Raw genomic sequence first — 16587 nt, forward strand, 5'->3', positions numbered from 1 at the left:
TACCCTCCGCTTTGATTCTGAAGGACAGATGCCAGAAATATGCTAGCTGGCCTACCCAAAAGAACCCCCTAGGTAAGTGTCTTTCTCACTTTTGTATTTCAATACATAGTCATTTTCTCTTTAATAGTAATATCGATTGCATAAATGTTTTTTAGAAGGAAGTTCAATAAAGCATTATTGATATTAGTACTACAAACTGAATATCCAGTAAGAGAGGGCTCATTAAATAAATTCTAGGGCTACGCACTGCCACTGTGAAGAATTCTCTTTTAAAAGAATATAAAATGGGGTGCCTGGGTGGCTCAGTCAGTTAAGGGTCTGCCTTCGGCTCAGGTCATGATCTCAGAGTCCTGGGATGGAGCCCCCATCAGGCTCCCTGCTCAGCGGGTGTCTGCTTCTCCCTCTCCCTCTTCTGTTCCCCCTGCTTGTGCTCTCTCTCTCTCTCTCAAATAAAAAAAAAAAAAAACCTTCAAAAAATAAAAGAATATAAAATGGAATGGAGAATGCCCATGATATATCACTAAGTGAAAAAGTAAAAGTCCATAAATACTGTATGATCCCATTTTTGTTTTATACACACATACTATCTATATGCATAGATAGACAGGTAGGAGATAGAAATGGACAGACAGAAACACAGGAAAAGGACTAGAAAGATATCAATATCACCAATATTTTAATATGATTATCTCCAGATAATGGGTAGATTTTTTTTCTGGTATTGCCTACATTTCCTATAATGAAATATATTAATGATGTAAAGATAATTTTTAAGTAACACATACTCATTAACCCAACAATTTCAGTAAATAGATAGTTTTTGAGTATCCACTATGTACCAGGCTCTATGTATTCCAAACACTAGAAAATAAAATAAAACCAAAAAAGAAAATTTACTGATATCCCTGTTCCACTCACATTTTGGATGATCTCCTTCAGTGTAGTTTTTAAAACAGAGTCATCACAGAGCAGGCAGCCCCGAGCCCTGGTCGTTAGGAGTTCGTTCAGCCAGTCCGGGCCAACCAGCCCCGAGCCCTGACTCTGCCCCTTGCACCAGCAGACGTCACTGCCCCCTAAGCCTTCGCGCCATTACCAGTGAGCAGGACTAAAAGTGGTACCTGCCTCATGGGTCTCTTGGAGGATTCAGTGAGTTACAAGTAAAGTGCCTTGAGGTACACAACAAGTCATGTTGTTGTTATTATTACTGCATGTAGAACGGATACATTGCTATTCCACTTTGTTTTCCTTCTCCTTGCTTCCAAAGAGTATAAACAGTTGTGTTTCTCTTGGACAGCAGAGACCACTGTTCGGGTCCTTTGGGCATATAAAGTCATCTTTGGATTTTGTGTGTAGGTGGGATCACCCAGTCAAAGCCATTTGGTCTCATATCCAAGCCAAAGCTGTAAAGGACAGAGAGAGCCTCCATGGTGTAAAGGAGAATGTATATGCCTTTCAGAAAACCATGGGAGCCAATGTTGGACAAGGATCTTACTTAATTGGGTTTGGAAACCTAATAAATCTGGCTAGTTATAGGCAATAGGACATCTAAACTTTCATGGCTTATTCTGACCACCTCGACTTTGGGGCTTGGTGTTCTATTCTGTCTTCTGAATGTGGGACACTTAGGACTCTGGAAGGAGAACGTCCAGTGGCAGGCTAATTCTTGGAAGGGCCTGCCTATTTCTAGCTGTGGCACTGCCTGGCTCCAGCCTAGCCACCATCATTTCCTTTCTGCACGATTCTGAGGCCTCCTAACTCATGCCCTGCCTTCCCTCCTGCCCCTCTTAGGGTCTGTTCTCCATTCACAACCCGATAAGCGTCTTAAAATGTCAAGTATTGGGGCACCTGGGTGGCTCAGTCGGTTGGGCCGCTGCCTTCGGCTCAGGTCATGATCCCAGGGTCCTAGAATCGAGCCCCACAGTGGGCTCCCTGCTCAGCGGGGAGCCTGCTTCTCCCTCTGCCTCTGCCTGCCTCTCTGCCTACTTGTTCTCTCTCTCTGTCAAATAAATAAATAAAATCTTTAAAAAAAAAAAAAGTCAAATATTGCATGTCACCTCCTAATTCTAATCCCCACTGGCTTTCCACTGCCCTCAGACAAAAGCCCTAACTTTCAACATGACTCCACATCCCTGCATGATCTGTTCTTTGCACACTTCTCCATTTTGAGCACGTCTCCCCATTACCCACGGTGCTTGAAATATCCTGGCCTTCTGTTGGAATTCTAGAACACACCAAGCACTTGCTCACCTCAGGACCTTACCCCCTAGTCTTCCTTCCACAAAGAATAGTCTTAGCCTTACTCTTTGCATGCATGACGCCCCTCATTCCTCTGGCTTTCTCTTCTGTGCCACCACCTTGGAGAGGCTTTCCCTGTCTACCTGATTTGTAACAGCTTCTCTTGTTCCAGTGCCTTTTTTGTCCCTTTTATAAAGTAGATCTGAACAAATTTCTACTTATTTCCAATATTTACTTGGTGTGTGTGTACGTGCCTATCCCCAGTGTTCCCTACCCTGTTAGAAAGTAAGCTCCCCGAGGGCAGGGACTGTATCTTTCCCTTTGTTTTCATGTCCTCTGGCAGAGCTCCTCATAGAGAAGGTGCCCAATAAATATGAAAGGAAGGGAGGGAGGGAGGAAGGAAGGAAGTCTCCGAAAAGGGGGATGCTTTTCCAGGCAGCCCAGTTTCCCGGGAATGTGGGCAGTGTGTCCTGCTCAGCCTTAGCATTACTGTGCAAGTTTTAAAAATAAAACCCCTGGGTGGAGTGAGAAGCCTTTAAAGAGGATGGGGGAGAGATAATGAGAAACATGAGCGGCCAACGCAGGCCCAGCAGGATGTGGGACTGGCCAGGAAGAGAAAGGGACCTTGACTCCGGGGAAACATTGACTTTGGGGCTGTAATAGTCTGACGAATGTAGGACTCCTAATTAGTCACCAGAGGTCTTTCTCTTGATCTACAGTATAAAAAGACTTTAAAGTAGCCAATTCAGGCTCTGCTTCCATCCTACAATAAGACATGTTGAGAGCTCTTTTGAAGAGATGTTCTTTACAGTCGCTGAAACAGGGGCCTCCACACCCCACATCTGACTGCCGTTCCATCAGAAGAAGGAAAGGCCAGGAGGTAACAGAGGCGATGAAGCCTGCTTTGGCTCACCCTCCCCCTGACCTTCCCCAGGGCCCGTCCCAGCGTGGGATCCGAACCTCCCACCACAGTAGGGCCCCAGCCAGACATCCTAAGGTGTATCCGCCCTCCAAAGGCTTGGCTCAGTTCTGGGGCATCATAAGGCAGGGAGGGTCAGGTCAGCGGGTCACTAGAGACAACCCGGACATCGCCTTGGAAACGCTCTCCCCCCATGTGCGCTGCCTCCATTTGGATCCACCCTGAACCAGCTGCGTGTTAGGTCCTCGGGCCTCAGTGGGAGGTGGAGAGGCATCTGGGGAAGTTCAGAGTAGGTCAGGAAGGGGTCCCCCTCCTTTAAGGAAGACCATCGATCTTCAGGTCTTCGTGAGAAGTCTGACATCCCAGGGGAGCAGCGGGCTGAAGATCCATAATGTGGGCTTGGCTCCCGCACTGCCAGGATGGGCTGAGCTGAGTGTGGGGGCTGCCAGCATCCCCCCCTTCAGACCATGGCCTGGACCCCTTCCCGTAATCCATCTCTCTGTGCTGCTCCAGAAGCCAAGTGATGTGCTCACGGTCACCTGGTGCAAGCGAATACTGGCAAGCCTTTAACGCGCTGACCGCTGCTGGGGTTTTTCCATATCCACAGCTACGTGATGGTCAGAAAGGCCACAAAGGAAGGCGTGTAGAGAGAGGCAGCTGGAGCTCTACACACGGCACTTAACCTCCACCCCACTCTCTAGAGGCAGCTCTTGTAGAAGGAGGCCAGAGCATAAAAAGGACCAGTTCCTTACGCAAGGTCATGCAGGAGGGAGGGACGGAGCAGTGGACAGCCTGAATGCAAAAGCCGGGCCAGTCCAGCCTACACCAGCCTGTCGCTTTCATCCCAGCAGTCGGACTTCGGATGACTTAAGCTCAAAGTCCCGGACCGGGGCGCTAGAGCAGAATTTGTGAGGAGTCTGTGCCCTGAGGAACCTCATGCCCTTGGATGGGTGGGAATCCCAAAAGCTGTTTCGTGAACTGAGCAGAAGGAGCCTGCTGAAGCTGACTCCTTTGTTTGTTGGAAATGCCCACAGCCTACAAGTCCTGAACAAGTGGCCTGTGTCTGTTCCATGCTTCAACTCTTCAGGGGCTCTATGGCTTCCTTGGCTAGTTGTGGGTTCCTGACACGAGGATTTTAGAGTGCTGAGAAAGCACAGGGTGATTATTGTCCCTTGAAACAAACAAACAAAAAAACTGATGGAAGAAGAGCAGGACAGCAGGTGACGTTCATGTCCCAGGAACATTTTTTTAGATCAAATAAATTCTTACCAAGACTTCTAAAAAAGCCTTAGCCAGACTGCAGACTTGTCAGTAGCAATAATTACTATTTTATTGGGCAAATACTGTGCTGTGTGTTACACCCTAAAACATTTTTGGTGCTTTACACGGACTGTCTCACTAAAGCCTTAACCCAACCCTATGAGAGAGCAGCACCTAACATTGATAATGTAACGCAGAATGGACTTCGCCTCTATTACCGCCCATACTCGCGGAAGCAACCCCAGGAAACAGGTGCCCCTGTTCTGTTTTACAGAAGTGGAGAAGTTGGCCAGGGCCATGCATCTGTTGAGAGTCAGAGCCAGAATTCAAAGCCAGCCTTACCCTAGAGTCCATGCCCTTGACCGTTTTGCTCCCCTACCATTAGGCACCACAGACTGTCACTCTGAACTCATGAAAGGGTAATGAGAGCAGTGGGGCAGAATCGGAACAGTGAGATGAATCTTGGGCTTCTCTGCTTACTCTCTTTCCAAGGCACTTGGAACTCTGCTTCCAGAGCCCTCCACAAAGGCATCCAGGACCAGCCGGGGAGAATGGAGCAAGTTTTTTGTGGCCACCTGAGCAAAGATTTTGTGCTTGCTCCTATAACTGAAATTCCTTATCACTAAATGCTGAGAAACCTGGGCCGACCTAGCCCATGACTCTGAACTGGGGGAATGTTCTCTGGGCTGCAGACTTGCTCTGTGTGGGCTCCAGGGAGTGACTGGAGCCTTCACCTCAGCTCTCCCCCTGTTGCCATTTCTGAACTCTGACAGAGATCCTGAGGAAGGACAAGGAGAGTCTCATTTTTAGAGGTTCTTTATGTCCCCAGAGGTACTGGTCCAGCACTTTGCACACATTGATTAATCAATGCAAACTGCTTCTGTTCCCATCCGACTGATAGCGGGTGAAGGCAGAGATGCTCTGTTCCAGCTGCCTCCATGGCTGTGAGGGCCGGAACATGCCAGATCGACGTCTCCCTTCTAGGTGCCTGACATCACTTACTTGCCTTTGATGCCCATCAGCCAAAAGACGTTGTTCATCTCTAAGCATGAATAATACAACTAAGCTGGATTTTTCCAGACAACCAAAGTGAGTTCTCTGAAGAGATGAGACTAGGCTGGCTAAGCCAGAGTTGGTGGCATATAGCGTGGGGGCCCCTGAGGGCTGTGCTCCCCTAAGGCAGGGTCGGAGGCACTTGATGCAAACTTGTCAGCTTTGCTTTCAGATGTGATGCGCCCCTTTCTAGAGCTATGAGGAGCAACAGAGAGTGTCCTTGACCTTCGCTTTCCCACTCCAAGACTGTATGAGTCACTCATTCATTCCTTGGGCCAATATTTATTGAGCACCTGCTCTGTAGCGAGGTTCTGTCCTAGGGATGCAGCACGGAACAAGATGGATGAGATCCTGCCCTCATGAGTGGGGAAGCTGGGCAATAGTAAGTCTTTAAAAAATTGAAAAGTCCAGACTGGGACAAGGGCCATGAGAGGGAGAGACAGGAAAGAAAGCCTCTTTGGGGAGTTCCCAAGAGAGGTGAGGCCCGAGGGGGAAAAGACCTGCTATGCGAAGACTAGGGTAGAGCATTCCAGACAGATGGAACAGAGTCATAAAGTCTGAGAGGCAGGCAAGGACATGGCACCCCAGAGGAACAGGAAAGAGGCCAGTGGGGCCAGAGTGGGTGGGAGATGTGAGAGGAGCAGAGTCAGGGGATCTTGCTCGCCAAGAGGCCTCGGGCTGCTTATTCACCTTCCTGAAAATCACCTCTCTTCTCCAAAGTGTGCTCCGCTTGTTCTGAGAACTCATCCTTGCTTAGCCAAATCCAGTCCCTCTTCAGAAAGAAAAAGGAAGGGAGTTCTTTCTGTGGCAGGCAGGGCATCTGGCGAAGGCCTCCCGTGCGGATTGTGCCCACAACGACAGGCATGGATGAGAAGGGTCCCGGCGATGGGGATGGTGTGTGTGTGGTAGGGGGCCACTTCCGTGCCTGGGAGGGCTACCGGCTCCACACTGGAAGTCGCCGGCTCCAGGCTCAGCTGAATACTGCTCCCAGGAACTCATGAATAAGGCAACATTGGGCTTTGCCCTGCTCCTTTCAGACGCTTCTCTGCCCACTCTCACCCCTGATAGCTTCAGGGGTCTTTCTGGGCTTCTTGCCCTTACTTCTTTCCCTTTCACAACCGGAATCTCTGCCCTTCTCGGCAGCCCCATGGAATCATTAGCCTCCGGGATGCATGCAAGCTCCTCTTGTTTCAGACAAAGTACGCAAGCAGAGAGGTCATATTCCGGGGCCTGCCTCTCTTTGTCCTCCAAAGGATGCCGAACAGGCGGCTGCCTGGTCAACCCGTCTGAGGGGCCCAGCTTGCTAATCAACCTCGCTGACAGGAGAAGTGTCCCTAGTTGACCCTTTCCAGTGGGACCATGATGAACACCTAGAATGTGCTCTGTTGAGGGTCCACCATGGCTACAGCAATTTTTAGAAAGTATCCTGGAACTTCAGTCCCGAGAAGCAATGCAGCCAACCCCAAGTTTGGGAGCTCAAAAAGCCTGATGTCTGGCTTCAGGATGGACCCGCTGCTAAACCACACCATCAGCATCTCTATCCCAGCATTCCCTTTGTTGAAAGGAGTTTTCCCTATATAGGATGGCTTCCTTCTCCGGCCTTCTGTGGTTCTCATTTGAAGAACATAAATCGTCAACACAGCTGCCATGGTCCAGCCCCGTCCTGGCCTTGAGCTCTGGCTAGCTCCTCTTTCTTCTTCCCTGCATTCCAGCCACACTGGCCTTTCCACCATTCCTTAGCAGTGCCACACTTCCTCATCCCATGTGACCTTGGCAGTACTCCTCCCTCCATCTGAAACACTCATCCCTCACCCAGTGGACCCTTGCCAGTCCCCCACATCTCAACCCAGGCATCATGAACTCACCAAAGCTTTTCCAGACCCCCTGACTGGGTCGGGTAGTGCATTTGCTTTCCTGAGACACTCAGGAGAAGTACTGCGTGATTGAGATCTGTGTCCCTATCTGGCCTCCGGCTTTCCTGAAGGTAGGGGCCACCCATTCCAGGCTCTGTTGTATCCCAGTGTCCCCCAACATGCTCCCTGGCACACAGGTGGTCTCCCACAGGGGAGTGGGATGGACCTGACATGGGCATGAACGACCCTCAAGTATCCCCCATCCCAGTCCCCACTCTCTCTCCTTTTCCTCTTCCTTCCTCTTTGTTTCTTTACTTTCCCTTCCTTCCTCCCTCCTCATCCTTGCTAGTCATTCCTTCTTCCTTCCTGGGACTTGGACCTGCCTGTGACTCCCATGAACAGTGTTGAAGCCAACAGAAGAACAGTCGTGAGTTAAAGAAAAGAGAACGCTGTCATAGCTTGGTATAACGTGTTGGCCTCAAACTAGATCACCCCAAACTCAGGGCCTGTGGGGAGAATGTAGGACTCTGGTTCCCACTGTAGTAGTCTGCTAGGCTCCCGTGGGAAGTACCACAGACCATGTGTCAAACAACAGAAGTGTATTGCCTTGCAGTCCTGGGGTCCTGAAGTCCAAAACCACGGTATCGGCAGGGCTGGTTCCTTCTGAGAGTGGTGTGGGAAAGAGCTGTCCCAGGCCTCTCTCCATCTTATAGATGGCTGCTAGCTCCTTCTGAGGCTGTAAGGGAGGGATCTATTCCAGGCTCTGTCCATGACCTGGAGATGGCCCTCTTTTCCCTGTGTCTTCATCTTTTCGTCATCCCTCTAGATGTGTCTCTGTGTCCCAATTTCCCCATTTTATAAGGTCGCCAGTCATTCTGGTTTAGGGCCCACCCTAATGACATCATTTAGACTTGATTTCCTCTGTAAAGGCGTCTCCAAATAAGGTCACATTCTGATATTCTGGGGGTTAGGACTTCAACATGCGAATTTAAGGAGAGGATATAGTTCAACTCATAACACCTGCCTTCCACCTGTCCATTGCCCCAACCCTTTTTGATTTATTGAAGGAGAAAAAAGTAGGGAAGCACAGGGACACATCATCTTCTGAAGAAGTTATGTGGGAGCCAGGGAATGGAAGCAGACGAGAGAGGAGTGTGAACCAGAGAAAGACACCCACGAGTGAGAAGGGAAAGGCTGACCTGACAAGCAGCTAAAACCCCAGCTGTCGCCTGGCCAAGGGGTTACATGCTGCTTCTCTGGTAATTGGCGTTCATACCCCAAATTAGCTGCTCACTAGCAGTGGGGCCTTTCCCCTCCCTTGTAACAGGCGGATAATGACCACACCTGACCAATGGGATAGCTCTGAAGACTGAGTGAGGAATGAGCATGAAGGGCTTGCCACTGTGCTGGGCACGTAATAACTCAGGGTGCAGCAGGTGTGGTGTGTGGTCCACCTCACTGCCAGTGGGGGGTGAGTCCCAGGAAAATGGCCATTCCGGAAGAAGGTGATGACAAGGAAGAAGCTGATGGTCACTGAGGCCAAATGACTCCATGTTCTTGTTCACAATAATGAAGAGAAAAGAACCAGAGTCATGGTCAGACTTCAGCTGTGGCCTATGGACCAAAGTCAGAATCACCTGGGCCCCACCCAGGAAATGTAGAATCCTGGGGCCCTCAGGAACCTGGCTAAATCAGGACTTCTGTGTGCAGGATCTTTACCTGATTTTTAAAACAAGCTCCCCTATGATTCTTATGCATGTGAAAGTTTGCAAACCACAGATCCTGAAGAGACAGAGATGAGTCTTGGCCAAAGGACCACCCACATCTGCACAGTCCTGGGGCAAGACGGGCATGCTCCTCAGACCTGCCCCCATCGCTAGCATTCCTTGGACAGATTCAGAGAGGTTGTCTTGAGCAACTGTGCATAAAGCCAGGCAGAGTACCTGGCACACGGTAAGGGCTCAGGAAACACTAGCAACCAACACAGAAGCCCTTCGATTTCTGAATGCTCCCGAGATGAAAGCAAAACCCATGCCAGAGCCAAAGCACTTCCATGCTGCCCCAAACGTGGCCATAGTGGTCACTCATAGAGTCTCACTTTGGACTTTGGAACAAATGGACTTGTGGACAGCCTTTTCAGACCCACTTTTCAGTAATAACAATGGCAGATACTCACATAGTACTCACTATAAGCCAGGCACTGTGCTAAGAGCGTGACTCATTTGATCCTTTCACCAACAAGGATGGTACGTTATTACCCCATTTTACAGATGATGAAACTGAGGCATAAGGCCATGGGACTAATAAATAGCACAGTCTGAACTCGAACTCCAGGGAGCTCAGCTGCAGAATCTATGCACTTGGTCACTATGTTAGGCTGCCTCTCTTAAGTAGTCATATTTAGGAATCAGACAATTACTGTTCCCTTCCTTCTTCTTCTCTCCCTCTAGGCCACTGGTCCGATACTTGTCCTTGTCCCCTTGGACTCTGCCTCCCAGCTGTGTTGGATATCCTGTCAGCCCAGGCCCATTCTCTGTTCCCTGCCCACCCAGGTAGGTGCCCTCCCTCCTCTGTGGTTGAGTGGGCTTGATCCAGCAGTACCTTGAGGTGGGACACCTTGGCAGTACCCAATGAACATTTGTTGATTAGCGGATCCTTTTTTAAGGAAAAAAACTCATTCGCCTAGAATTTGTGTCATGTGTAGGTGTTAGATTTCCTAAAACAGGGTATGTCTGTGGCACCAATGACTGTAGATTATTTTTCTAGTAGCTTAAATCAAGGAGTGTTGCATTAGCCAAGCAACACCGATCTGATCAAGTGGAAGGGGCGTGCCTTCCAGTCCGCACCATCCCTGATTCCTAGAAGCTGGTACAGCAGGCCTGGTAGCACCATGATCCTCCATAGTTGATGCAGGGGCCACAGAATGCATGTCAGCAGAGTCAGTGAGCACAGCCCCTGTCCTGGGATCAGGCATCCCTTCACTAAGGATAGAGGAGCATATGATGTCCCTCTACCGTCACCACTGCAAATACAGTCATCATGGTTGATGCTCCTGGCCTGTGACGTCACACCATCGAATGAAGGAGAGTGCCTCCTTAAATCCTTTTCGCAACCAGGTAAAAGCCATATATGTATGTCTGCACACCAGATTTGGGAGGCAGTTTACAAGAAACTCCATGTTTCCTCCCTTAATTTTTTTGTGCACTAACTTCGCTCTGGATTAAGTACCTCACTTGCCAATCCATTTACTCACACTAAAAAAGGCAGGGTCAACAGAAGAAAGTCTCCAGCGTGCGCCAGCCGCCCTCGGCAGCAAGTTGATGATCTTGCCTTCGGATATATAATCTCAAAAGGGGACTTTCCTCAGAAGCCCTCAATGAGCAACACAAGGAAAACAAAGGAAAAGGGAATTTGTGACTGTGAATCACAGTCTCCACCAAAATCCACACTCATTCACCCAGACAGCTCCTCACTGGACACCACTTTGCAATGCTAGGCTCATGTCTTTTCAACCCTCTGCCCCCGTCAGGCCGGCTCAGCCCCACACAGTGCCCGGCTCGTCCTCTGCCGGATGCTTGCATCTCCCACTGGTGTGCGCAGAGCTAAGTCATAAACAATCACATCCCTGTAGGGAATGAAAGGGAAAGTGCCCAAGCAGAAAAGAATGCAGAAAAGTGGGGGTGGATTGAAACAGCTGGAGAAAGCACAGAGTGTTTACATTCTGCCGAGTCACGGAGGGAGCTCTTGGACCCGAGTGCCCAGATGAGGTGGGTTCCTCTGGGGTCTCTGAAAAATGGGTACTTGATTGAATGCCTGAATTCTACCCCAGACCTGGAGGTCTGAATTTGTCAGGTGCTCCTGTCTAGAAGCCTTGAACACTTTGGGCACGTAATCGTGACGTGGGTGTGGCTAGCCTTTCACCCACCTTCTCTGCGGGGCCTGTCTGCAGGGGTACGGAGAGGAGGAGGTGATTTTCTGAGAAGATCAGAAGGAAGGTAAGGAATAATCCAGGTGGCTGGGAGGGCCGTCAGAATACCAGCCTATCCTATCGCATTCTGCTAATCCTATATTTCAGCCTGACTTTCATACGAAAGTGTTGATAAAATCTCAGGTGCCCACCCAGTGAACAGACTTCCTGAGGCAGCTGAACGTCCAGGCTCCCCCAGAGGGTGAGTGTGCCAGCCAGACTCACTAAAGCCACACAGATTTTGGCTTCTGCCGAACCAAAAGGGCCACATCCAGCACTTTAGTAAATGAGAACATTCTGCCCCCTCCAGTCCTCACCAGCCTGGCAGTGCAGGGAGGAAGGTGCTGGGCAGCATGGTGCATGATTACTTTTACAGTCTCTAAACTAGGTGCTATTTTTACCTGCCTGTGCCATCAGCAAGCCCTTCCCCCAGAGCAGTCTGCAGCACGGTTTAAACCCAGCTAGAGGGGAGCTTCTGGGTGCCCTTGCAGGACAGCTGGTTCCAGTGGGATCTGCTTCAAACATCCTACTGCCTTAACTTTTCCCGAGTTTTTTTTCCATCTCCGCATCATTGTTGTCCTTGCACTGGGACACGCACGCGCACACACACACACACACACACACACACACACACACACCCTCAGCTTTGCATATAAGCTGCTCTTTGTTCCCTAGAACAAATACTCAGATTCTTACCTGAAAAACTTGCAGGCTGAGGACGGTGCCTCTTCGTCCAAGGGGAAAGGGAATCGGCCGGGTGTCGTCCGCTCTGTGTCGCGGTCACTGTGGCGCCCCTGCTTCCCCAGCAGCCCCACACCGGCTCTCTGGACTTCTCGGTTGCTGCAGCTCTGTGTGGGGAGAGGGGACGGGCCGTGGCCTGCACATCAGGTTGCTGGTCCGCCTCCAGACACCATGCCACAGAGCCGGCCACCAGTCCCGCGGGGCTGTGTGGGAAGCAGGGAGGCAGGCTGGGGGGCCAAGAATGTCAGCCTCTGGGTCTCTCGCTGGCCTTGTTGGTCAGCAAAGGGGACCTGCCTTTAGACAACAGCCCACGCGGACCCCACCCACAAGGACATACACAAAGCTCTGCGTGCCCCCAGCTCTGACTCCAGCTGCAGGCCCAGGAATGCAGAGCTATTGGCCGGCCGGGAAGGGAGGCAGAGACAGCGGCAGCAACTGTCCTGGCTGTTATTTTAGCGTGGTTTGTGTTGGGGCAAATGGCTGAGCCGAATGGACTACTGGCCTGTCTGAGCAGAATCCTGTTTATTTGGAAGTCTCCGTCGCCAGGGAAACAGCAGGTCGTGGCTCAGAGACGCTCCTCTGGAATCAGAAGGCTGCTGGATGAAAGAGTCCCTTTCTGTTCTGTCACCTGGCATCTCTACACAGGGTGTTGGTGTCTGTGTGTGGCAGAGTGTGTGTGTGTCTGTCTGTGCCATTCCTAGAGCCACGCCTTGCAAAGGGCATGTTGCAAAGCCACTCGAGGCAATGGCCATCCAGGCTAGGGCTGGAAGGGGCTGCAGAGCGAGCGTTTCTGTCATCCCTTACCCGCGGTCGAGCCTGTCACTGCTGAGCTAGGCAAAGAGATCCTCAGGTGAGCCCAGCTCTAGGGGCGGGGATTTTGTTAAAGGACCTCGGGCATCATCTTTATGCCACTGGCCAGGACAGAGTGAGGAAGGGAGGAAGCCGCCTGGCTAGAAGGTAGGGAGTGAAGCTGGAAATTGGACTGAGAGGATATAGATCAGGAGGTATCTTTGAAGAGACTAAATGGAAACATGATTAATAGTTTCCTATAATGGATGAGAGTCCCTCCTCCTTAGGTAGGCATTTGAGCCTGGGAGGGGTGAGTGTGTGTGTGTGTGTGTCTAAGCCTACCCACCGATGATTCAGGTGGACCTGTGAGAACTAGAAATAGGCTCTCTGTTCTCCACTTCCCCTTGGAAGGTGGAGGTGGAAGCCTGGTCTCCAAATGCAGCAGGTAGCTTCTGATGCATTCTGAAGGTAGCATCCACGGAGCCATATTTGTGCCTTCCGAGGGGATGAGTCTCAGAGAAGCTCATCCCCTGGGACAGAGACCTAGAAGCACACACATCACTTAAGTCTAGTAATGGGTGAGCCGCAGCTCTCCTGAAAGGGACTTGAAAAGTACAGAAAAAGTCGTTTTCACCAAATTTTATTACCTGGAACCTCCATGAACTGCCATGTACACTATTCAAAGGCACTCATAATTGGCTTTAAAACATAATAATCTTCCTGAGGATCTGAACATTGCCAAAGAACAAGTCAAAGGCAACGGACAGTTCTGAACAAACACGGACATGATTTGATTTACCTTTCGGCAGGATCCCTCTGGAATGAACTATAGAGGGTTAGGGTAGAAGCAGGAAAATCAACTAGGAGGATATTCCAATAACCCAGGAAAATGGTGCTGGTAGGATCACAGAGAGATAACAATGAGCAGCTGCTCATTAAGCATCCACAGGACTCCAGATCCTCTACAGACCATGTAACAAAACCCGTCTCCTCCCTCAAAGCTCCTAGACTACTTTTAAACAATTTCTGCAGTGGTTACAACCTGTATGCAGGCCTCCTAGCACTGCAGAGGGTGGGTCTGGGAGAAGAAGAACATAACAATTTGCAGGACCCACAGAAACCCTAGGAGAAGCCTGGTAGGTTTATCCACAGAGGTGTGGCTGTGGCCAGAGTCGTCCACACCTAAAATGTTGTGGCTGATTCCGGAGGTGAGATTTTTCCTTCTGCATCCTAAGAGATTGACTCACAGTGGAGCCCTTGAGCAGTTGCTCGTAGAGGAAGTGGTTCTAAACCTCTTCTAAGAGGCGTAGCAGGGTGATAAAGGTAGATGTAGCATTGCTGTGCTTTTACTTATTCTGTACTCCGTGCCTCTGAAAATCAGACGTCCCTGGTTAATTTCACCAACATGACAGCAGAACCAGAGCATGACAGAATCAGCAGAATTCAAAATGCCCCCCAATAAATATTCTTCCTCTCCAGGCATAACCTACAAGCGATGGCTTCTTTTGCCTTGAATCTTTTTTTTTTTTTTTAAAGATTTTTTATTTATTTAACAGAGAGAGACATAGCAAGAGCAGGAACACAAGCAGGGGGAGTGGGAGAGGGAGAAGCAGGCCTCCCGCTGAGCAGGGAGCCCGATGTGGGACTCGATCCCAGGACCCTGGGATCGTGACCTGAGCCGAAGGCAGACGCTTAACGACTGAGCCACCCAGGCACCCCGATAATAAACTTTTAAGAGTAGTAACTGCTATTGATTATTCTTGAGGGATCATCTGCCCCTCCCCTTTATTATTTATTTATTTATTTATTAAAGATTTTATTTATTTGACAGAGACACAGCGAGAGAGGGAACACAAGCAGGGGGAGTGGGAGAGGAAGAAGCAGGCTTCCCACTGAGCAGGGAGCCCAATGCGGGGCTTGATCCCAGGACCCTGGGACCATGACCTGAGCCGAAGGCAGACGCTTAACGACTGAGCCACCCAGGCGCCCCTATTATTTATTTATTTTTATAGATTTTGTTTATTTGACACAGAGAGAGAGAGCACAAGCAGAGGAAGCAGTAGGTAGAGGGAAAGGGAGAAGCAGGCTCCCCGTTGAGTAGAGAACCTAACGTGGGATAGATCCCAGACCCTGGGATCATGACCTGAGCCGAAGGCAGACGCTTAACGACTGAGCCACCCAGGCGCCCTTTTGCCTTGAATCTTGAGGCTGATAGTCAGTATTTGCTTTAAAAACTTCCCCTTTGTTCGTCCTGTTTACATAAATGATGTAGTTATTTGAAACATAGCAGACACACTGCATTTTCTTTCTAATTTCATTTGACCTTGTTGGGACACGACAGAGCCTAATCAGCTGACAGGAGAAATCAGATGCTGCATTATACTCCCTCCCCTAGCAAAGTATTTCCTTCTGTTTATGCCAAATCATGCAATTAAATGAAGGGCATGCTGGCCTCATGGTGAACCAACTGCCAGGATGTGGGGGGAGCGATTTGACAAACAGAGCAGAGAAAAATGCAGCAGACATTCACAGGAAATTGCATGAGTTGCCCGAGGAGACCCAAAAGCCACAAACATCATCAGAGCTGCAGGACAGAAACAGGGCCCCGTGGTTCTCAAGCAGGCGGTAGCCTGATCCCGTCATAATCCAAGAGCAGGAGCTCAGCCCGTGGTCGCCTGTCTCTCCAGCGACTCCAGGAGCCCGTGCTTGGGAAGGACTCTAACCCACGTGGGCTTCCTCTCTCTGATATTGATCACCCATCACCTATTCTGTTTTATGTTTTCCTCGATCTCAGTTTTTCCATTTTTATTTTAAAATATTTTATCTTTACATAAAAGTAATGCTTCACACACATGACCAAAATGCATGACATACAGTAGGCTATAAAATGACCCTCACTAATCTCCTCTGAGGAGAAACTGGGGAGTTTTCCTGGAAACTCTGGGGGGAAATGGTTTCATCCATCTGAATGTGTATATGCTCAAAAACAATTTACTAGGTCCAGTGTCCTGCATTATTGTTTGGTTTTCCCTTAATAATAGATCTTTGCACATTTGTCTAGTCCATCCAAGCACCATTTTCCTGGGTTATTGGAATATCCTCCTAGTTGATTTTCCTGCTTCTACCCTAACCCTCTATAGTTCATTCCAGAGGGATCCTGCCGAAAGGTAAATCAAATCATGTCCGTGTTTGTTCAAAACTGTCCGTTGCCTTTGACTTGTTCTAAGAACAAAAGCTAAGCTAGCTCCCTCCACCTGCTTCCCTAATTCCACCAGCTATAAACTCCTTGCTCACTGTGTTCCAGTCATACTACTCATCTAGGCCAAACACAGTCCTGCCTCAGGACCTTTGCATCTGCTATTCCCTCTACCTAAAATGTACACATTTATTTTCTGCCCCTCTTTGCACAGCCAGCTATAGCTTATCATTCTTATCTCATTTCAGATTGCCTCTTCCCTGACCACTGGCTCTAAATCAGCCCCCATCACTGTCCTTCATATCCCCCTGCTTTCTTTTCCTTCATAGACCATACTGCCATCAGAACATTGTCATATTCAGTTATTTGCTTACTTGTTTCCTGTCTCCCCTACCACACACATTGGAATGTCAACTCCAAGAGGAAAGCAGGGATTTCATCTGTCTTTTCACCATTACATCCCTAGATGTATCTAGACCAGTGGTTCTCAAACATGGATGTGCATCAGAATCACCTGGAAGGTTTATTAAGACACAGATTGCTGGGCCCTGACTCCAAAGCTTCTAATTCAGGA

At 49.4% G+C, this 16587-nt stretch overlaps 1 protein-coding gene across 5 annotated transcripts in view; it reads right to left on the minus strand.

Moving 5' to 3' along the window:
• Window positions 1-16587, minus strand: part of FGF1 (fibroblast growth factor 1) — a 118006-nt gene that overhangs the window by 96279 nt on the left and 5140 nt on the right. For all 5 annotated transcript variants that reach the window (XM_035014368.1, XM_035014366.1, XM_035014363.1 and 2 more), the window contains exon 2: window positions 11984-12135. The gene's annotated coding sequence lies outside the window, so the exon portion shown is untranslated. The remainder of the gene's footprint in view (window positions 1-11983; window positions 12136-16587) is intronic.

The sequence above is a fragment of the Mirounga leonina genome, unplaced genomic scaffold (genome assembly GCF_011800145.1).
Source record: "Mirounga leonina isolate KUSES-001 unplaced genomic scaffold, KU_Mleo_1.0 Mir_168, whole genome shotgun sequence".
In the NCBI taxonomy this organism is placed as follows: domain Eukaryota; kingdom Metazoa; phylum Chordata; class Mammalia; order Carnivora; family Phocidae; genus Mirounga; species Mirounga leonina.